Raw genomic sequence first — 24,156 nt, 5'->3', positions numbered from 1 at the left:
TTATGCGGTTTTACCGTTACATCGTTGTTTACAACACGGAAAATTCTCGGGTGTTGAAACACTTTCTGCTAGTCATTTTGTAACCACTTTAACGCATTGGAGCAAGACGGAATTATTTTGTTTTCTCGTTAATTCTTGATATTTTGAAAAGTGCAAAAAAAAAAAACACTCAGAGAATACGAACAATTTAGTGATGTGCAGAAAACATTACGAACATCGCAAATTGTGAGCTAATTCTCTGTCTCAAAAACAATGTGTTCTGATTTAAAAAATCGAAAATGCTTGTGTGCGAGCACAGCTTACAACCGGCCATGGCAAATGGGGCAAAAACCAGCGCTTTTCAGTTATATGAAAAAAATATGGTTGAGTTTCGAATTGTATTATGAATGGACAATTCTTTATTTTGCTATTTCTTTGAAAAAAAAAATCAACTGCCGTTAACTTCCTTTTGTAAGAAAGGCTCTATCTCACCCCAGGTGGGATTAAATCGGGTTTTTTCAATATTTAATCGCCGCCATTTTGACCGCCATCTTGGATTAAACAATTCTAAATCACTTTAGGGTAGTTTAGGGGTCATATATCGGATAATCGAGTCTGGACTGTATCCAAAAACATAGAAACTTAACTTTAAGTAATAAAAGAGAATAAAAATTATAATTTTGTCACTTGTATCATTTTTTCTGAAAAGAAATTTGTTCTACACAGCCCGCAAAATTGTATAGAGACATGCTTGTATGAAAAAACTAGTTGACAAAAAATCTATCAAAAAACAAAAAAAATAACAAATAAAATCCATATAAAAAATATCATCAGCGATGGGCGTATCTTTATCAAAAGAAATTCTTTTGACACTCATCGAAACAAAAAATCAAAATGGAACATGGCTTTCCTCTCTCGCTCACGAAATATCGGTAAAAGGATACTGAAAAAATTCAGGACTGTGGAGTCGGGTCATGTTTCAAACGACTCCGACTCCGACTCCGACTTCGGCTTTCTGAGATTAGCCGACTCCGACTCCGGCTCCGGCTTTCAGCTCGAACCGACTACGACTCCGACTCCAACTCCGGCCTACAAACTCTAGCCGACTCCGACTCCGACTCTAGCTTTCAACAAATGGTTAGCTCCGACTCCGTCTCTACATATTTTTAAATGTATCAAAAGTTAGTTAACTTTTATTTTGAAAACATTGATAAATAGGATTATTTAAATACTCTCTAAATGTCATGTTTTTTTTTCAAGGAAAATAAGTTCAAATCACGAAACTGAAAAAAAGTTTCCAGGTATCAAGTTTTAAACGTCATTGAAACAGAAATCAAAAACTATCTCCAGTATTGAGGCATTTTCAGAAGAGCAATCCAGAATTTTGCCAATGATTTATGATTTTTTTTAAATAGTGATTTTTGTAAAACAATTAAATCATGTACATAAAAAATTTTGAACTCATTTTTATGTTAAATCGAATTTGCAATCGAAAAGTACGTTACAATTTCTTTTATAAGTGCACCCTATAGCCTTTCAATGTTGAATTTTGTCCGAAAAAATCCGTTTTTTTATTTTTTTTTAAATAGTGTACTTGATTGTCCATTCCTTAAAATATTGTTTTTGAAAAGCTCAGAAAATTTCCTACTAAGAAGATTGGACCACTGGTTGCTGAGGTTTAGCGGATAAATGAAAAAGAAATAGGAAAATTGTTTTTTTGATATTGAATTCCGATTTTTTTAGAAAAAAATATTTTATTTTTTTTTTAATGAAATGAAATTTCGAAAGGGCCAAACATTCAATATTTTTAGAAATGGACAATCATGGAATCTATTTTAAAGAGTTAAAAAAAAACCGGAATTTTTCGGACATAATTTGACATTGAATGGATATATTTTTGAAACGGTACACTTAATCAAAAAATGTGTAAAGTACTTTTCGATTGCAAATTCGATTTTAGATAAAAACTAGGTCAGAAAATGTACAAGATTATTTTTTTACATAAATCATTGTTTAAAAAAATTATAACTCGTCGGCAAAATTTTGGTCCGTACTTCAGAATTGCTTAAAAGATGCGGGGTTTTGTCCCCTAAAACATACAAAAAAAACCAAAATTTTAAAAATACCCATTTTGGGAAATTGACCTAATTATTTCCCGTGTACCTATTTAATTCATAGTTCTCATCAATACCTACAACTTTGCCGAAGACACCAAATCAATCGAAAAATTCCTTGAAGAGTTACAGGTTTTCGAATATTTACATACAATTTTTATATGAACACCTTCCAAAATTGTATGGAGATTAGTATTAGTGAATCAATGACACAAAATGACACAGAATTGCTCATCTGATAAATCTACTAAAAAAATGGCAACGCAATTCATGCGACTTAAAAAAAACAATTAAAAAATAAAAAGTTTTGTAAACAATAAAAAAAACATAATTTTTGTTGAAATTTAAATAACTCCGACTCCGACTCCGACTCTGGGTTATCAAGAAATTTCGGCTCCAACTCCGACTCCGACTCCAGCTTATAAAATTTAGCCGACTCCAGCTGTTCAAGTTTTGACGACTCCGACTCCGACTCCAGGTCCCCAAAAAGACCCGACTCCACCGACTCCGGCTCCGACTCCGACTCCGACTCCACAGCCCTGGAAAAAATCATCAAAAATTTCGAAATGCTGTGCTGATAAAGCACAGCTCATTTAATCAAGACTAACATTTCAAAAAAGCGTTTTATTGAATGTTTGGCATTTTGAAATGTTAGTCTTGATTAAAAAATTTGAAAATATATTTATTTCGAAACGATCGAAAAATTGTTTCATGTTCATGTTTCATTCATTTGTTAACATTGCAAATCGGACCATTAGTTGCTGAGTTATCGACATTAGAAAATGGAGGATTGCTTGGGTGAGACTTAAAAAACTTCAACTTCCTGTTTCTTTTCCACTGTATCTCAGCAACAAGAGGTCCTAGCTTCAATGTCTCTTAGACAATTTTATAGCAAATTTCCTGAACTCTTCAAAAAAAATATTTTCTGGAATGGAAAATCTAGACACTTTTTTAAAAGTAAAAAAACTGATTTTTTCTGACAAAATTTAACATTGAATCACTATTTTTTGAAAACGGTGCATTTAATCAAAAAATATTCCTTAAAAAGTTGCAAATTTTCGAATATTCACGAACCATTTTTGTATGAACAGCTGTCAAAATTGTATGGAGATTTGTATGGGTGAACCAATGACACAAAATGGCTTTTTTGGTGATAGGGAAGGCCCCTGCAAAGTTCAAAGGTACGACTTCATTTTGATCAAAAATTTGCAATATTATATTATAATATTACATCTGGGAAGGGGTACCTTTCTTAGGTAAGAACAAATGTTTTATTTTTCCTCTGAAAATGTGTAATTTTACAACTTTTCTGGTGTAATGTCACATTTTCAGTCTTAATTCAGGTAAAATTACATCATAAAAAAGGTAATATTCAATCTTCCAAATTTACACATTTTTTACTGTATACATGCCAAACCTACCACTAGAATTAAGGAGCTACTTTCAAAACACAAGGAAGCAAAGCCACATTAGAAAACAACGCAAAGTTCGCGAAAAGCCGACATCCCAACCCAAGAAGCAACGCAAAACAGCGCCAAAGACTCATTATTCAAAAGGTGAAGGTTAACTTCACTAAATTATGGTGTAATTTTTGAGTTCTTTTACAAAACGAGCCTCCCGCTTCGCCTCTCTCTCTTTCTCTTGATGTTGCTTTTTCTCTTTCTCATGTCGGTGGAGAGGTTCCCCCTTCCCTTTGCAGATGCTCCTTTTTTCCGCCAGATTCTTCCATCGATTTTGGAGCGTCTGCCGCGAAAACCTGTTGTTTGTTGCCGATGCTGCCCCGCCGAGGTCTGTGAAGGCTCATTTCCGTTGCCCGACAGGCCACCCCTATGGTTGATGCTGGGAAGTAGCCCCTGGGCATCCGTCCGTCCGTCCGTCCGTTCCTTCCGTCTGACACTGCTCTCCATCGATGTGGTCGCGCCAGGTCTTGGCTTGGTTTGGCGCGGTTCTGGCGAAACAGGTGTCTTGAATGCCAAGTTCAATCGTTAAACACGTGGATGCTTTAGGAGAGAGATAAGGTTTACGCGATTGTTGTTGAAAACGTTGATTATTTTTATAAATAGAACAGTTCTTTAGACTTTTAACATTTTTATTTTTATAAAGTTTTAATAAAATTAAAAGATCTTTTAAGTGTCATTAACAAAGTTCATATTTTTTTAATAGTATTAATTGTTGTCCCTGGGGACAAAAAACCCAGGTCATAACATAAAACTTTTCTGAAGACATGAAATCGATAAGAAAATCGCTATTCAAAACGCTATTCAAGCTCGACGCTACGATGCTTCCTGAGCAACATCTGGGCTCTTTCTGATGTGTGTTTTCGTTCCTGTCCTGAACGGATGCTGCTTCGGCATCTCACACAGCAGGGTGTCTCAGCATCAGGTTCCGAATCATGCGCGTTGCCCCGGAACGAGCCCGGCAAAGCTGTGTCTTTTGCCGGATTGACGACTGTTGCATTTCCGAGTTACTTTCAGCCAGTAAACGCCATGCGAGTAATTTTACAAGGTGGAAGAACTCAATCGGAATCCTGCATGGACAGCTACTTGGTGAGAGTGAGTGAGTGAGAGGGAGCAACAGCAAACCACGTGGTGATTAATTTTATGCTGTATTTAATGGTCGTTCCGGGGAAAATTGGAATGAAGATGTGATGTCTTCTCAGCTGCCACCTGATGATGATGGTGACGGGATGGGGATGAGTCGGGGAGCAGCGAGGGCGGTTCGTTTCATGTGTGATGAATATTGAATCAACCGTGGAGCAGTGGAAAATCAATGACGGGGAAAATTTCAAACTGAAGGTAATGGCAACAGTAAAGTGATGAAGGATCTCATATGGAATGTATGTATGTATGTATGTATGATCCCCATACCCGCAGGCAACTAGGTCCCGAAACACATGTGAACGCTAGGTGAACAATTCGATCATCTTTTACTCCGTAATCTGTACACCCACGTGCATAAGTATTTTTGCACGAATTTGAATGCTACAAATACCGGCGCATAAAATAAAATGGTTTCCCTCTTCCCTCCCCAAGCGCCGGAAATTTGTAGCGGGTGTAGGGACACTTTGCATAGACGCCCTTGCTCCCATCACGTCACTGAGGGTATGAAGCGACGAGAAATTAATAAGCATGCCCCCTTAGCCGAACCTTCATTAGAGAAGCAGGCAATCCACAACTCACAGCGAACGACCAAGGGAACACCCTACCGCGTATATAGTTAAATTGGCGTGGTTTGTCTTTATTGATCTGAATGAATGCTAGTGTAAGTGAAAGAGTATTTCGATAATTATATAGGAAAGATCTCACCAAACAAGAAAAACTTCAGGGGTTGTCCCATTCCGAACGATTCGCCACGCGTCTTCCACCTTCCAGCATAGAAACAGATCTCGCCTGATCGGATACTGCTGGGGTGTTGATGTGCTGCTGCAAGCCTTGATGAATTTCGTTAGCAATCGGTCCTTGGTCCAAATCCAACAGCTCGCTGGTATTGATGAGAGCTCGCAGTTCCCGGCACCTTCTGGGGTAGTAACCGACGAATCGCGGAAACCGTATTTTCAATGGCACTGTTGCTGGTATCCATAGTCATTCCGTAATTTGTCTTCGAATTCCACTACATCACACTTTTTTTCAAATTCCAGATTTTTTTTTCGCAAAATGACAGCGAGAAAAAATTCTGATGAAGGATCTAATATGGAATATGCCCTAATGGTAAACGACAAAAGTGACCAAAAGGAAAGAAAAAAAAATTAGACGGATTGTTGATGGAAACATAGGTTTCTTAAAATAAATTTCCAAAAAAATTTAAATTAAAATTTGCAATCCAAAATGACTCTACAGTGTAGAGTAGACACGTTTTTTTATTATGTGCATCGTTTTCAACTTTAAGGCAATTTACTCTGACATTTTCTTTTTTTGCAATTTAATAACGCTCTAAAAATTCTAAGTGTAAATATGGGTATTCGGCGCCGTCACTTAGGAGCCCAGGGCGGCGAAGTCCTTGTAGATAAAAAGGAAGACACTAGTGGTTGGTACTAGCAATGGTGGCCGACAGCTATAAAGTCAACATCGTTTTTTTCATGAAGAATAAGCATCCCTGAGATTTTTTTAAAGAGCTTTGAAAATGTCCAACAATTTTTTTTTAAATGTTCGTTGTTGTCCAACTGTTGGTTGTTGAGATACAGAATCTTAAAGCTCATGTTTTGTGCTTAAAATAGATTTTCTAAGTGTCACCTGACAATAATTTGTAAACTATTGGTACGATTTTCAATGCTAAAACAAGAATTTTGGTGGAATTTTCTCTCAATTCATTTAAAAAAAACTAGCTTAGATTAACCTTTTGAAAAATTAAAAACTCTTATTTTTAACATTTCAAATACTTTGCTTAATTTTAATATTTTCGAAGTTTTTCAATAGAAAAGTTCAACATTAAAAATTAACCAATAATTTCTTAGATCGCTTGTTGGAAATGAGGAATAATTAAATGACACTGAGTAAAACTTATTTTCAAGAAGCTGTATCTCATCATCATCAACCAACGTCCGAATGAATTCATCATGAAATAAATAGAACTTAAAACTGTGCATTCTGTCAAACAATTGCAATTTGTTAAGTCATTTTCAAACGTTAGTTTGAATTTCATTTTCAAATGAATTTTGACATTTAGGTGTTTTAGATTTTTTCCAAAAATCAATTTGTTTTTCAAATTACCAGTACCAGTTTTTGCGCCATCTATGCATCCTTGTGGTACATGTATTCCTGGGGGTACCACGAACGGTCTCAGGGGGTACCGCAAGACAAACCCTGTGTTAGAAAAATCCTAAACAAAATAACGTCATGATTCGAAATCCGGACACTTAGTAGCATATCATTTTTGTTTTAGCTGGCAAAATATCATGTAATAAGTTGGAAATGTAGAAATATCATCAGGATGTAGTATGAACAGTCAGTTTTAAGAGAATGTATGCAAAATATGTCTTTTCTAACAATTTTTCATGAGAATTTGAAACTTAAAATGACTTGTTGTGCTTCGAATCCCGGACACTGATAAAAGCTGATTCGAAATCCGGACACTTTGCTTCGAATTCCGGACACTCGTGTTTGCTAATGAATCGTACAAATTTGGACTGAAATGTTAGTGAATGGCATTCTTTAGGTCTCAAATAAGCTGTTAACATCAAAACAATCGATATTTTATATAAAAATTTGCTTGAATTTAAGGAAATCAAAACCATAAATTTCTGCTTTGCCTTCCCGGTGCTTCGGACGCATATGAAATATTTCACGTGAAATGTTTCGCATTTTTGATAATCTTATAATTTTATTTTATTTAATTGTTTTGACATTAACTAAAGCGTTCAAACAAACTTTAAATGAAAGTTGATGTTAGAATTTATCAAATAACACAGTTTTGACATTCACAATGCGAACTTATATCCAAATAATTGATAAAACAAGATGAGGTGTCCGGGTTTCGAAGCGTCCGGGAATTCGAATCATGACGTTATTCCAGAGAAAAAAAAAACAACAACAAGATGATTTGTATGTGTATGTATGTATGTATGATCCCCATACCCGCAGGCAACTTGGTCCCGAAACACATGTGAGCGCTAGGTGAACAATTCGATCATCTTTTACTCCGTAATCTGTACACCCACGTGCATAAAAAAACAACAACAAGATGATTTGAAGCAAAAATACCGCAATATTTTGTCAACAAAGTATTTCATTCTCTCCGTTCCTGTAACACGAACCTGTGTCTGTCGATTTCTTAAACCCAAATAAATTAGTTAGTTGTCTTTAATAACGAGCCTTTCAGCCATAAACGCTGGTTCGGCTCGGATTAAGCCCAAATAAGCTTTTTTGCATTTTTCATACAAAATTTGGGCTATTAACGCAAGTGCTATGGAAGTTTTTTGAATATCAGTCTCATGAGATGGCATTTTCTGAACAAATATCTTTGACAAAGTAAGTTATAATCACGTTTGCCTAAAAAGATCAGATTTGCTTAAAAGATAAAAAAAATCCAAACTTTGTTTTAATTTAAAAAAATATTTTCTAAGGTGTTAACATTTAAGTTAACTGCAGTGAATGAATTGCGATTTTTTTGTCAAGCTATGATTCTAAAAAATCAACCAGTACACTTTTTTGAAATATTATTTAAAGCCTATTATTTAAATCTCCGCAGCAAAATAATGGATCAAAACTGTTCAAAAAAGAAATAGTTAAACATTTCTCAACTAATCGATTTACTAAAGAGATTTTAACAAAATAATTGGCTTTTTCTAATGGAACATAATAACAACTCAAAAACGGTTCACTACATAAAACTCCCACAAGTTTAAAAATGATAGCAATTTTAAATCTTAAAATTAAAAGAGGTTTTGTAAATCTGAATGAATGCATTTATTAAAGTTTAAAAAATCTCTGTATTAAAAATTCGTAGCAATGCTAACACTAATTCCTACGTTAGTCAGTTTTGTTCATTAATTTGTACTTTAATGCCATTAAAATATGTTTAAAAATCCATGAGAGAAAAGTTTGTAAAAATCAAATGGTTTATGATATGACAATTTCATTAAAAAGGGTGAAATATCTCAAAAATTATTGGAATTTCATCAGATTTATTTATTTAAGTAAGACTGATACAGATATTTTCAAAAGTTTTTGTTAAATTCAGAAGATTGTAATGTAAAATACTAATATGAACAAAAAAAAACATTTATGAATAAGTTACGGAAATTGCTTTCCGCATAATTGATCGACGCCACCAACATCGTCAGCACAGCCGACAACAGTAACTCAAACTGCGAACAAAGCTAAACTTCGTTTACCTCGCCGCGATTAAAGCAAGTAGCTCGATTAATGCTCAGTAAGCAAAACCTCAGTACCTCATGTGTTAGGCTCTGGGGGACTTTTCGATTACAATAAAGGCAGAACATTTTGGACAGTCAAACTAACCACATCGGCGTTATTAATTTCGGAACTAATATTACGGGGTAATCTACCCCACTTCGTTTAAGAAGTTTTTTTTTCAGTTCTGTTAACCCAAAAAACATTATTTTAAACATTTCTATTGAGCATAAGTTCACATAGAATCCAAAGCTTTTTTAAAAATTTACAAAAAAAAATCATTATCTAAAAATTTAAATATCTTCCAAATTGTTTGGAGTTCAGTGAAACTAAGAAATCATTCCCCTTAAATCACCATTCATGCAATTTTAAAGACTACAGTCATCGTACGAACCTCCAACTTGATTTATGGGATCGTTTATCTGCACCTTTGAGAACGTTCATCCATCGCTGAAAAAAAATGAGTAAAGTTCTTCACGGAAGTTGCGTTCTTTTTTTTTTTGTCTGCGCCGATCAAGCCCGGAGTGGATAATGCTGTTTATCCAATCCACCCTCGCCGTGTTCTTTGATGGACTCGACTTGACTTCAGCCAGACTGAACGCAAATGGGCTCGGAGCAGAAAAAAACATTCATTTTTATTATAATTTTATATAAGTGACTGTGCGCTCAGCTTAAATTGATTGCTCCGTGTGGTTCACAGGCACGGTTTGAGTAATGGGAACCCGGCGAAATGGTGCTAATTTCTCATCCAAGAAGCTGGCCAACATCTCATCTTGAACTGAGTGATGGATAAATCTTTTGGATAGTATTGCGCAATTCTCACTAACTTGGACTTCGCACTAAATTATTGCTATCGATCGCACTATTGCGACTTGTCAAACTGGCTTGGGAAATTTTAATTTTCTCAAAAAATGATCAAAGCGAGCCGATGTTGCTCACCTGTCAATCGCAATTTTAAAGTGCGAATGTCCACTTTGGTGGAAACTGCGACTGGAAATGTAAATAAACAACTGCTGGTTGCCTAGTTTTTGGAAATTTTGTTGGCAAAATTGCGAGAGAAAAGTGCGGGCCAAATCCAAGTTACACTGCAAGGATCAATATTTTTGCTCGACACATGAGACATGAGATGATGAAAATGGACTTTTCACAGCCCTGAATTGCGCGTGTCGAGAGCAAATTACAAGCACTTGGCACAGATTTGGCCGCAGTTACGAGCTGCTGAAGAACGCGTTTGCTGCGTGGGATATTCGCTCCTTTCCAGGGATTGGCAGGGGCGAAAAATCTGGATGAGCAGTGCGCTCGCAGTAAGTCGCAGGGTGAGGGAAATCAATCAGCAGATTATGATGGATGAGGAACGCTCAATTTTCGCATGAAGAAAAGTTCCTTCGTCGCTCGGGCTTTCTGAGACCTCATCTCTGGGTGTGAGTTCGTGGGAACAGGTCCTAATTCGGGTTGATGAAGCAGGAAAAAAAACGCTGCGTGTACGATATATTGGGTAGTTATGAAAAATGAACTCCAATCAGTTGCAGATCAACTGGAGTCGGTAAGTTTGCTACTTGGTTGTGAGAAATGGGTTTGGTTATTGGGTTTATTGCTCTCTTAATCTTAAGCTGGTCCTTTTGGACTCGTGAGACTTAATAAAAACTAGCTGTGTTTTACAAAACGATTCATGGGATGTATACAGTAAGGTTACATTTTATTCTTGAAATGAATATCGTATTTTCATTTAAAAAAAAACGTGAAAAATGATTGTAAATTATGCAGAATACATTGTATTTCACATATTTGGACTTTTTAATCTTTTTTACAAATTTGGAATTTAGTAAAACACTTTTTTTGATGGATTCGATGATATTTTCAATTTTTTGATAAAAGCATATCTGGAGTTATTTTTTTTTTTTTGCTTTTTGGGTGTTTTTGAAACCGCCTTGAGTCAGGGGCAACGTTAATAATCTGGCAACGTGGGAAATCTGTATTTTCTTGAAAATAAATCTGTATTTTATCTGTGTCATGTCAAATTCGAAGCCATAGAAGATTTTTTAGACTTTTCACAACAGATTTATGCTTTTTAATCATTTTAAAGCATAATTCAATTACCAAATTATTTTAATTTTCAAATTAAATCATTTTTTTAAGAATCTGTATATACAGATTTTTGTGATTTTTGGGAACAAAAAATCTGTATAATACAGATTTATCTGTATATCTGGCATGGCTGGTCAGGGGTATTAAAAAACATAAAAAAACAAAACTGGAAATTTGATTCATTGGACCCTTATAAAAAAATTACAGATATCTATAATGAAAAATAAAGCATTTTATGATACTTTTGTTTCGAAAATTATGCTTGAAATTTGATGTTTAGTTTATTTTGCCTACTTCTGCAGTTTAAAATTTTTCAAATGTTTTGTAATATCTAAAATTATCTGTTTTTTTTTTATTGTAAAAAATGCTGTTTTATGTTTTATGTTTTATGTTTTATGTTTTATGTTTTATGTTTTATGTTTTATGTTTTATGTTTTATGTTTTATGTTTTATGTTTTATGTTTTATGTTTTATGTTTTATGTTTTATGTTTTATGTTTTATTTTTTATGTTTTATGTTTTATGTTTTATGTTTTATGTTTTATGTTTTATGTTTTATGTTTTATGTTTTATGTTTTATGTTTTATGTTTTATGTTTTATGTTTTATGTTTTATGTTTTATGTTTTATGTTTTATGTTTTATGTTTTATGTTTTATGTTTTATGTTTTATGTTTTATGTTTTATGTTTTATGTTTTATGTTTTAGTTTTTAGTTTTATGTTTTATGTTTTATGTTTTATGTTTTATGTTTTATGTTTTATGTTTTATGTTTTATGTTTTATGTTTTATGTTTTATGTTTTATGTTTTATGTTTTATGTTTTATGTTTTAGTTTTTAGTTTTTAGTTTTTAGTTTTTAGTTTTTAGTTTTTAGTTTTTAGTTTTTAGTTTTTAGTTTTTAGTTTTTAGTTTTTAGTTTTTAGTTTTTAGTTTTTAGTTTTTAGTTTTTAGTTTTTAGTTTTTAGTTTTTAGTTTTTAGTTTTTAGTTTTTAGTTTTTAGTTTTTAGTTTTTAGTTTTTAGTTTTTAGTTTTTAGTTTTTAGTTTTTAGTTTTTAGTTTTTAGTTTTTAGTTTTTAGTTTTTAGTTTTTAGTTTTTAGTTTTTAGTTTTTAGTTTTTAGTTTTTTGTTTTTAGGTTTTAGTTTTTAGTTTTTAGTTTTTAGTTTTTAGTTTTTAGTTTTTAGTTTTTAGTTTTTAGTTTTTAGTTTTTAGTTTTTAGTTTTTAGTTTTTAGTTTTTAGTTTTTAGTTTTTAGTTTTTAGTTTTTAGTTTTTAGTTTTTAGTTTTTAGTTTTTAGTTTTTAGTTTTTAGTTTTTAGTTTTTAGTTTTTAGTTTTTAGTTTTTTTGTTTTAGTTTTTAGTTTTTAGTTTTTAGTTTTTAGTTTTTAGTTTTTAGTTTTTAGTTTTTAGTTTTTAGTTTTTAGTTTTTAGTTTTTAGTTTTTAGTTTTTAGTTTTTAGTTTTTAGTTTTTAGTTTTTAGTTTTTAGTTTTTAGTTTTTAGTTTTTAGTTTTTAGTTTTTAGTTTTTAGTTTTTAGTTTTTAGTTTTTAGTTTTTAGTTTTTAGTTTTTAGTTTTTAGTTTTTAGTTTTTAGTTTTTAGTTTTTAGTTTTTAGTTTTTAGTTTTTAGTTTTTAGTTTTTAGTTTTTAGTTTTTAGTTTTTAGTTTTTAGTTTTTAGTTTTAGTTTTTAGTTTTTAGTTTTTTAGTTTTTAGTTTTTAGTTTTTAGTTTTTAGTTTTTAGTTTTTAGTTTTTAGTTTTTAGTTTTTAGTTTTTAGTTTTTTAGTTTTTAGTTTTTAGTTTTTAGTTTTTAGTTTTTAGTTTTTAGTTTTTAGTTTTTAGTTTTTAGTTTTAGTTTTTAGTTTTTAGTTTTTAGTTTTTAGTTTTTAGTTTTTAGTTTTTAGTTTTTAGTTTTTAGTTTTTAGTTTTTAGTTTTTAGTTTTTAGTTTTTAGTTTTTAGTTTTTAGTTTTTAGTTTTTAGTTTTTAGTTTTTAGTTTTTAGTTTTTAGTTTTTAGTTTTTAGTTTTTAGTTTTTAGTTTTTAGTTTTTAGTTTTTAGTTTTTAGTTTTTAGTTTTTAGTTTTTAGTTTTTAGTTTTTAGTTTTTAGTTGAAAGCCCAAAATCAAAATAAAACCAAAACAATGCTATAATCACTCGCCAGCTTCAGCAGCACTCCCTCGATTGAGGTAGGTTAAAAGCATGCTGTTGATGCACCATCATAACTCCCCCAAGGCAAAGCCGGCTACTCCGACGGCTTTGGCGGGGGTGGTGAATGTGGTTCATCTGGTTGTGATGCTTCTGGGGTGGACCATTTCTCTTTTCGTTGAATCACACAAAGACACACATACCCATCAAAACACACCCCCTCATCGTCGTCGCCATGATGCCGATGGACTCGAATTCAGCTTCAATTCTACTGCGCTTTCGATTTGTGCTCTGCAGTGCCATCATCAAACTTGGACGCGGTGAGCTTCCTGTTTTAGGGGGAGTTGGGGAACAAAAATTGATGAAAAAATGAACAAATAAACAAAAAAACAAACGAAAAAATGAACAAGTGAACAAAGGAAAAAATTAACAAATGAGTAAATGAACAAATAAACAAATGAACAAATGAACAAATGAACAAATGAACAAATGAACAAATGAACAAATGAACAAATGAACAAATGAACAAATGAACAAATGAACAAATGAACAAATGAACAAATGAACAAATGAACAAATGAACAAATGAACAAATGAACAAATGAACAAATGAACAAATGAACAAATGAACAAATGAACAAATGAACAAATGAACAAATGAACAAATGAACAAATGAACAAATGAACAAATGAACAAATGAACAAATGAACAAATGAACAAATGAACAAATGAACAAATGAACAAATGAACAAATGAACAAATGAACAAATGAACAAATGAACAAATGAACAAATGAACAAATGAACAAATGAACAAATGAACAAATGAACAAATGAACAAATGAACAAATGAAAAAATGAACAAATGAACAAATGAACAAATGAACAAATGAACAAATGAACAAATGAACAAATGAACAAATGAACAAATGAACAAATGAACAAATGAACAAATGAACAAATGAACAAATGAACAAATGAACAAATGAACAAATGAACAAATGAACAAATGAACAAATGAACAAATGAACAAATGAACAAATGAACAAATGAACAAATGAACAAATGAACAAATGAACAAATGAACAAATGAACAAATGAACAAATGAACAAATGAACAAATGAACAAATGAACAAATGAACAAATGAACAAATGAACAAATGAACAAATGAACAAATGAACAAATGAACAAATGAACAAATGAACAAATGAACAAATGAACAAATGAACAAATGAACAAATGAACAAATGAACAAATGAACAAATGAACAAATGAACAAATGAACAAATGAACAAATGAACAAATGAACAAATGAACAAATGACCAAATGAACAAATGAACAAATGAACAAATGAACAAATGAACAAATGAACAAATGAACAAATGAACAAATGAACAAATGAATAAATAAACAAATAAACAAATGAACAAATGAAAAAATGAAAAAAATGAACAAATGAACAAATGAACAAATGAACAAATGAACAAATGAACAAATGAACAAATGAACAAATGAACAAATGAACAAATGAACAAATGAACAAATGAACAAATGAACAAATGAACAAATGAACAAATGAACAAATGAACAATTGAACAAATGAACAAATGAACAAATGAGCAAATAATTGAAGACTGATGACTCAAAATGAATGGCTATGAATGAAGACAGATGACTGTCGGCTCGACTCTGCGTCCAATCTACCCCAACATCCCCTAGCGCTACAGATCTCCACCGAACAGCACTGCCGGGATTCGAGAGCAGTGACTCCGCACATCTCTCGTGCCAGGAGTTTGGTGATGTGCTGTTTTATGTATGATATTGTTGTTCACCGGCAGCAGCAGCTGAGCAAAGAGCCAAAGCCAAACTGACTGACTGACTTACTGATGCCTACTCACTTCTGCTTTCTGCTCTCGTATATTGCGTAAGAATGCGCTTCATAATGCCATAAGGTAATGAATACTTTTGGCACACTCTCCACCGGCAGCGCAAGCTCTACTTTGGATTGAAGAGGGAACAACCGTGTGCGCTTTTTTCCGATCTGTAACACACATTCACTTTTTGGGGGCTTGGAGGGGGGGGGGGAGGTGGGTTGATGCTGCTGCCATCTCTCGGATGTATCTATGGATGAAGAAGTGCTGGGGAGTTATGAAATGGACCGACTTTAGCACCGATGGATGCCGCCGCCGCCGCCGTCATTATTTCGAGCACCAAAACAGATGGGGTTTCTTTCAGGGGATGCTGGTGGGTGCAGCTTTGTCGGGTGATGCTGCGCGTTGGTTGTTTTTTTTCCCATTTTGGGTGACCGAGATTTATGAGATGGTTGAGTTTTTGGGGTGGTCACTTCCGTCAAATGTAGCAATTTAGCTCAAATGGTTGCGTATGGGACAGATTTTAAATTGATTTTTGTTGTTGATTTTTCGAAGCTTCCTCAAATAACCATTCAAAAGCCAATTGTACTGTACCACTCAGGGTAGTACATTCTAGATAAAAACAAGTTCAGCTTTCCACAATTAATACGGTTCAGCAATCACAACTGCAAGAAAAAAGAAATACTTTCGATGAAAAAAAACAATCCCTCCCATCATCACCGTACGATTCAAAGAATCTTAATCACATTATCGCATGATTTCACACAGCGATCGATCGATCTTTCCCGCACGACATTGCACAGTGCGCTCTTAAAGTGCATTATCCTAGCGGGTTCTTGCAAGTTTAGTGCAGAATGAAAAAAAAAGCTCCACCGCATCAGATCTCTTCATCGAAGTGGTTGGAATTCCTGGGTCTGTCTAATTTCCCAGGTGACAGCAGGAGAAATAAAAACTTCCTGATGCATCACATCTCAGTGTTGAGCAATCGAAAGCCTATGATTCGTTGATGTTGTGGTATCTTGACACAACTAGTTAAAATTCTTAAAGAACAAATAAATTTACCATGCGTACGACAGCTTTGTTTACATTTACAAATACCTAAACTTATTCATGTTAAGAATTCCTAAATTTTAGGTGTTTCTATTTTCGTGCAGAATTGTTCCACAGAAACCGTCCAGTTAAAACGAATTTAAAGTCCATAATTCGAGACTTAGGGCAAGCATGCAAGACTCCACAGAATTCTCAAGCCGTTCTCGACGACTTGGGCTTGAAAGATCTACATCCCGCAAAACCACGTAACTCTTGCGCTTCGTCCGATGGTGATGACGATAATGATGATGAAGTCAATCATTACGATGATTGAGTTGGTAAGTACATGTAATTACGTAAGAATTGAAGCAGCAGCGGTCATAAAGTACGGAGTTGATTCTGCTACTGCTGCCCTCTAGAGGAAGAAAGAAGTCTGCTGACTGGATGTCGTCCGAGGGGGCGCAAAAAAACAAGTCGTCACGCGGGATAGCACAGCGCAAATGCAGTGCCATTTTCTCCAACACTCTAGCCTGATGATTCTTCTCCATCGACCACATCGTTGGCCGCGGCGAACGCAGGAACTCTGCACAGCAAGAAATCGGGTTGAGTGGTTTTGTTCGATTCCAGAATTGTGGCATGGATTGGCAGAAGCCTCCGGGAGGGGCACCGATCTTCGATCCCCCTCCCCCACTCTGAACAACTTCCAACTCCCCCTACTCTTCCAGGGGTCTCGAGCTGCTACTTTGTGGGTGTTGAAGAGTTGAAGTTGTTGTAGGTTGATGAGCGGTCATGCTGCTCTCATCTGCTGCAGCGGCCCTTCCCTTAGCCAAGAACACCGGGCAGAAGTTGAATGCCAATTGCGCAGCGCACATATAGCTGCCCTGGTGAAGGTAGGGCCTTCCACCAAACATAGACATTATGAATCATGGACCGCGGCAGAGGTCTCACGAGAGCAATCCATGGTACGGGGAAAACTCGTCCAGGGACGAGTTCTGAACCGGTACGGGACGGAATGTGTTGTTGTGACTCGACGGTGCTGAGTCATTGTTTTAAAAACAAAGTTTCAGAAGTTTAGTTTTTTTCTGAATTACTTTGATATAAGGGAAAATTATTATTTTCATCAGGACCAATTCTCTTTTTTTCAATCGTTTCTTAAAGATTCATCAATAGTTTATTAAAGGATTTTTTTTACTTGTATAAAATTTTGTCTATTTGAAGGCTGTCCATAGAAAAGTGTAATGAAACATTCGAAAATCTGTATCTCGAGAAAGGTTTTTCTGAAGATTTGATGCCTTGGGCAAAGTTATAAACAACACAACAACACTTCGACATTGTGTTCAACCAAGTTTGACGAAACGTTATTATTCGACCCATTTTATAATTAAAAGATAGCTCATTCTGCGCCAACTCGCTCAGCAGTTGCCTCGACCTCACTCCGATTTGCGTGAAACTTTGGCTTAAGAGGCAGTATTTGTAAATATTGCTCGGTTTGTTCTAGAGGTCGTATCGAGGTGCTCCGATTTGGATGAAACTTTCAGCGTTTGTTTATCTATACATGAGATGAACTCATGCCAAATATGAACCCTCTACGACAAAGGGAAGTGGGGTAAAACGGGCTTTGAAGTTTGAGGTCCAAAAAACATGAAAAATCTTAAAATTGCTCGCATTTCCGTAAAACTTCATCAATTCCAACTCTCTTAGATGCATTCGAAAGGTCTTTTGAAGCACTTCAAAATGTGCCATAGACATCCAGGATTTTTTCGACTTTTTCTCTTAGCTTTTGCAAATTACTGTCAAAAAGGGATTTTTTTAAAACCTTAATATCTTTTTGCAACAGCCTCCAACACCCATACTCCCATAGGTCAAAAGATAGGTAATTACATGGACTATAAGCCTACGGTATTAACTTTTTGGCCAATCGCAGTTTTTCTCATAGTTTTTCGATTTTTCTAGAACAAACATTTTACAACGTTAGTTTTTGCCCTGTAGGCCGCCATAGCGGCACTTTTTGGTCTCAATTTGGATATATTCGGAATCCTCGGACAATTTCACGTAAGTTAGAAGTATTGGAGTTGTAAATTTGATTTAAAAAATAATTAAATAAAACATTTTTGGAAAAAGAAATCGATCTTATTTACCCTGTGATCAAAACGTCAAATGCTGTATCAAGTAGGCGAAAACCTGTTTTACCCCTAGTCCAACAAATTGTTAAAAAATATTTTAATTCATTCTAAATGGCAATTTTTCCAATCAAATTTACAACTCCAATACTTCTAACTTACGTGAAATTGTCCGAGGATTCCGAATATGATAAAATTGAGACCAAAAAGTGTCGCTATGACGGCCTTCAGGGCAAAAACTAACGTTGTAAAATGTTTGTTATAGAAAAATCGAAAAACTATGAGAAAAACTGCGATTGGCCAAAAAGTTATTTCCGTAGGCTTATAGTCCATGAAATTACCTATCTTTTGACCTATGGGAGTATGGGTGTTGGAGGCTGTTGCAAAAAGATATTAAGGTTTTAAAAAAATCCATTTTTGACAGTAATTTGCAAAAGCTAAGAGAAAAAGTCGAACCAATCCTGGATGTCTATGGCACATTTTGAAGTGCTTCAAAAGACCTTTCGAATGCATCTAAGAGAGTTGGAATTGATGAAGTTTTACGGAAATGCGAGCAATTTTAAGATTTTTCATGTTTTTTGGACCTCAAACTTCAATGCCCGTTTTACCCCACTTCCCTTTGTCGTAGAGGGCTCATATTTGGCATGAGTTCATCTCATGTATAGATAAACAAACGCTGAAAGTTTCATCCAAATCGGAGCACCTCGATACGACCTGTTACACATTGGTGAAAAACTCGCTCTTAAGAGGTAATTAACAAAATTTTAAAATGAAACCTTTTGTTTTTAATGAAAAATTGACCCTTCTGGGTTAATGTAGATCCGAAAAGTACATTATATTTCCAGTTAAATAACATGTGCTATTTTTTTACAATTCAGTAACAAAAAATAACAGAATATTTCAAACTATTTTTGTATTGATCCTTGCACTGTAACTTGGATTTGGCCCGCACTTTTCTCTCGCACTTTTGTCAACATAATTTCCAGAAACTAGGCATCCATCAGTTGTTTATTTAGATTTCCAGTCGCAGTTTCCACTAAACCGGACATTCGCACTTTCAAATTGCGATTGATAGGTGAGCAACATCGGCTCGCTTTGATCATTTTTTGAGAAAATTAAGAGCGAGTCCACGAGCAAAGCATACCCATCTCGCATCGACCTCACTAATCTGCCTGAAATTTTCAGGGGTTGTTTGTACATATATAACTAGCATCTGGCCAAAATATGAGCACTCTAGGTCAACGAGAAGTGGGGCAAATCGGGACACAAAGTTTGAAGGTTCAAAAACGTAAAAAATCTTAAAAAGACTGTAACTTAGGCAAAATTCAATTTAATTTCAAAATTCAAAATGCATCTTAAAGGGTTAGAAAAAACTTTGATTCACATTTATTGAAAATCAAGGTCGTTTCCAAGGATACTAGATGACACCAGAAAAAAAGCAGCTTCTTAATTTTTTTTATCTTTCATTTTTTAAAGGGTTAAAATGGATGATAATATACATTTTTATGTATGTTTCTATTGTGAAATTGTCTCAGAAACACGAATATGATAAAATTATCACCATAAAATGGGATCTAAGTGGTCCCCCGAGCAAAAATTTACAACCAAAAAATTCACTAAAAGTAAAAGTGTCTATTCAATATGATAAACTGCCTTACCCAAAGCGGTCTCAGTCTCAGATGGTAGTTCCAGATGTCCCCAACAAGCTGCAGGTCGTTCCGAGTTGATATCTGGACGGAACACTTTTTTATTTGAGTTTGAAAATTATGCTATTTTTTCACTAAAATGCTAATAACTCCCTTTAGAATTAACCAATTGGAATGCTCTATCCTGCATTTTGTTGCATTTTTGAAGCCCTTTAAGATGCATTTTGAATTTTGAAATTAAATCGAATTTTGCCTATGTTACAGTCTTTTTAAGATTTTTTACGTTTTTGAACCTTCAAACTTTGTGTCCCGATTTGCCCCACTTCCCGTTGACCTAGAGTGCTCATATTTTGGCCAGATGCTAGTTATATATGTACAAACAATCCCTGAAAATTTCAGGCAGATTGGTGAGGTCCAAACGACGTCCCATACAAAGAGGTATGCCCTGTTCGTGGACTCGCTCTTAAAATTTCCCAAGCCAGTTTGACAAGTCGCAATAGTGCGATCGATAGCAATAATTTAGTGCGAAGTCCAAGTTGGTGAGAAATGCGCAATATTTTTTTCGATAAAAAATACGTTCTTTTAAAATTCTTAGTATACCATCAATTGGCCTCCAATTATACATAAAAGTCCTTTTGACACAAAATTTCCAATCCCTCACAATTTGAGGCTGCAAGCTACTGAAAAACACGTCTTTTTTAGAATTTTCAAAAATGAAAAGAGTTGAACCATCCGTAACGAGATATCGAACAATGAAGCTCGAAAGTGGAGTTTCTCTAGCATCGGCGGATAGTTTCTATTTCAGATTTTTTTTCTAAACTGACGAAATTTTCTGCAATTTTCATCTTAACCTATACTTTAAAAATTGGACAAAAAGCAAGGTTAAGGTTTCGTTGATAACTCCATCCAATTTGATATTTTTCATTATTTAAAATTCTTATATTCCAAAACTATTGATAGAGAAAACCTTGCTCACTTCCTACTGAGTTATTTATCACTAGATTTCAATTAAAAAACTCCTTTTAGGAGCTGTAACTGAACGTGTCACAGTGCCAACATTAGACTACATTCCAAAAATATGAAAACTGACAAAATTGCTTTATTCAATTATTAAATTATTATTGAAATATTATTAATTTTTCAGCTTACGATAACCAGGCAACTATTGTTCCAGTTTTCAACAAAAACTGGACGTTTTATCGAAAAAAAAATACAAAACTTTTCGATTAATATTTAATTTGACTTTCAAATATAATTTTCAAAACATTTCAAATATTTTTTTTAATGACTCATGTGAAAATATCTGCGAAATCAAAAAAGAACAAATTCGCTAAATCTGCACAAATGTTCAGGTATGTGTACGAAAATAATCATAATTTAATTCACATTTTCAGAATTGAAATTTTTTGTCATGAGCTTCAAATATCACCCTGTTGATGTCAACAAATTCTAAGAAGCAGAGTCAGAGTCAGAGCCGTCAAATCTTCATAACCTGGAGTCGAAATTGGAGTTGCTAAAAAAAATACCAGACAATGAAAAACTGGTCGAATTCTTAACTAACTTCATGATTCGACATCCGGAGTCTTAGTAGCATTTCATTTTTGTTATAGCAGGCAAAAAAAATCATGCAACAAGTTGGAAATGTAAAAATATCCTCAAGATGTAGTATGAACAGTAGGGTGTAATATCAAAATCGATTTTCCAGCACAGCACTTTTTCAGTTCCTTTTGGGGTCCTAAACAACTCCCCAAAGTTTGGGACCGATTGGTTTAGTCCTCACTTTGCGCAAAGCGATTCAATTTTGCATATAAATTTGTATGGGGAAAACCATTTTTTAGGATTTTGATATTTAACAATTCGACGTTTCATGCCATATCAAAACCGGACTCATATTCGGATGCTCTAGAAGGTGCTCTACAACTTTGCCGAAGAGAGTATGGTGCTAACTTGCTCCTGAAAGAAGATATAGTGCCCTCAAAACTCGTCTAAAACGTGATTTTCGAGCAAAAAACACGTTTTAGACGAGTTTTGAACACGCTGTATCTTTTTTTAGGGGCAAGCTAGCACCATACTCTCTTCTGGAAAGTTGTAGAGCAGACTCCAGAGCATCCGAATATGAGTCCGGTTTTGATATAGCATGAAACGTGGATTCAATAAATATCAAAACCCAAAAAAATGGTTTTCTCCATACAAATTTATATGGAAAATTGCTCACTAAATTTGGACAACTTTATTTTTTTCGATACAACCACATTACACCCTAATGAACAGTCACTTTCAAGATAATGCATGTACAATATGTCTTTTCTAACCAGTTTTTCTAAGAATTTAAAAATTTGAATGAATTGTTGTGCTTCGAATCCCGGACACTGCTAAAAGCTGATTCGAAATCCGAGGGCTTTTGTTAATTTGATTTGGTTAACCGCGGTGGATTTTCTTGAAATAATTCGAACTGTCAAAAATCAACCAAAGCATCTACCACACGCGGTTAACCAAATCAAATTAACAAAAGCCCTCCGGACTTTTTTGCTTTGAATTCCGGACACTTGATTTTTCTTATGAATCGCTCAAACTTGGACGGAAATTTTAGTTAATTGCATTGTTTAGGTCTCAATAAGCTGTTAACATCAAAATATTCGATATTTTGTATACAAATTTGATAGAATTTAAGGAAATCTGAACCATAAATTTATTGTTAGCCTTCCTAGTGCTTCGGACTCCTATAAAATATATCAGTGAAATGTTTCAAATTATTGGTAAACTCATATTTTTATTTTATTGTTTTTGCATTGACTACAGCGTCAAAAAAAAATTGAAATAAAAGTTAATGTTTGATTTCATCAAATTTCACAGTTTTAATAATTATTATGCAAACATATACTCAAATAATTGATAAAACGAGATGAGGTGTCCGGGTTTCGAAGCGTACGGAAATTCATGTTTCGTTACCACCCGAGCAGACGGAAATAACTTGGGAAGGTCAGTTTTTGATATTGTGAGAAGATCGAAATATGTTATAGGAATGATCGGATTAGTTGTTAAAATAACAAAAATCAATAACAAAGATTTGTTCGAAAAATAACTTAAACTGTTATTATGTTGATATTGCAATAACAAACCAATAACACAGAAGGAATCATGAAGAAATAACAAGATATGTTATTTTGTGCGGAGCAGCATAATAACAAAAAATGTTATTGAACTGGTATGTCTCCATAACAAAAAAAAAGTTATTGTTTTGGTTTATTTGTAATTTGCCAATAAACCTGCAGTTTCCATAACTCATATGTACTAGTCAGGGCTGCAAGGTCGGGTATCTCCAAGCGACTTTGAATCCATACTTTGAAGACAACTCCGACTCTGGATGCAGGATATGACGTCAACGACGACTTCAGCTCTCCAAAAATACCCGACTTCACAGATTTCGACTCCGAGTAAAAGTTGCTGAAAATTTTAAGAATCCGATGCAGTCTCCGAGGTCTCACTCTAGCTCGAACTTCAACGTCAGCCCCGACTTCCTGGCTCTGTGAAAATAATAACAGTTTTTGTTATTCACACTTCAAAAATTCTCAATAAATAAATCAATTCCTTTAGGGAATAAAAAAAACGAAACTATTGGCACTACGCCCCCCGGGGCATGGCCTTCCTCTAACGTGGGATTTCTGCTCCAGCGCCTCTGACGAGACAGGAGAAACCGGGACCGACGTTTTACTTCACCATCCGATAGAAGCTCAGTGGATAAGGCGGGAATCGAACCCGCGTCTCATAGCATCATCGGGATCGGCAGCCGAAGCCGCTACCCCTGCGCCACGAGACCCACCTTTAGGGAATATAACAAAATTAAAAAAAAAATGAACTCTCAAAAAATAATTTTGTCGGATTAATTTCAGCTTGAAACTCCATTTCATGGTGGAATAAATGACCTCGATGAAATTGGTCAAAATTATTTCATAGTTTTAGCCAATTTTAGTAAAATCCCTTAGGGGGTATATCAAATAATTAAAAAATCAACTTCCAAAATTTCAACTTTTTAGAATAATTTTAGCTTAAGGACCCCATTTCACGGCCAAAATAATGACCCTTACGAAATTGGTCAAAATTATCCCATAGTTCTAACCATTTTAAACAAAGTCCTTTAGGGGGTATATCAAATAATTAAAAAAAATCAACTTACAAAATTTTAACTTTTCAGAATAATTTTAGCTTAAGGACCCCATTTCATGGCAAAAATAATGACCCCGATGAAATTGGTCATAATTATCCCATAGTTCTAACCATTTTAAACAAAGTCCCTTAGGGGGTATATCAAATAATAAAAAAAATCAAC

This window comes from Culex pipiens, chromosome 2 (genome assembly GCF_016801865.2).
Source record: "Culex pipiens pallens isolate TS chromosome 2, TS_CPP_V2, whole genome shotgun sequence".
In the NCBI taxonomy this organism is placed as follows: Eukaryota; Metazoa; Arthropoda; class Insecta; order Diptera; family Culicidae; genus Culex; species Culex pipiens.
Note: the sequence above shows the minus strand (reverse complement) of the source record.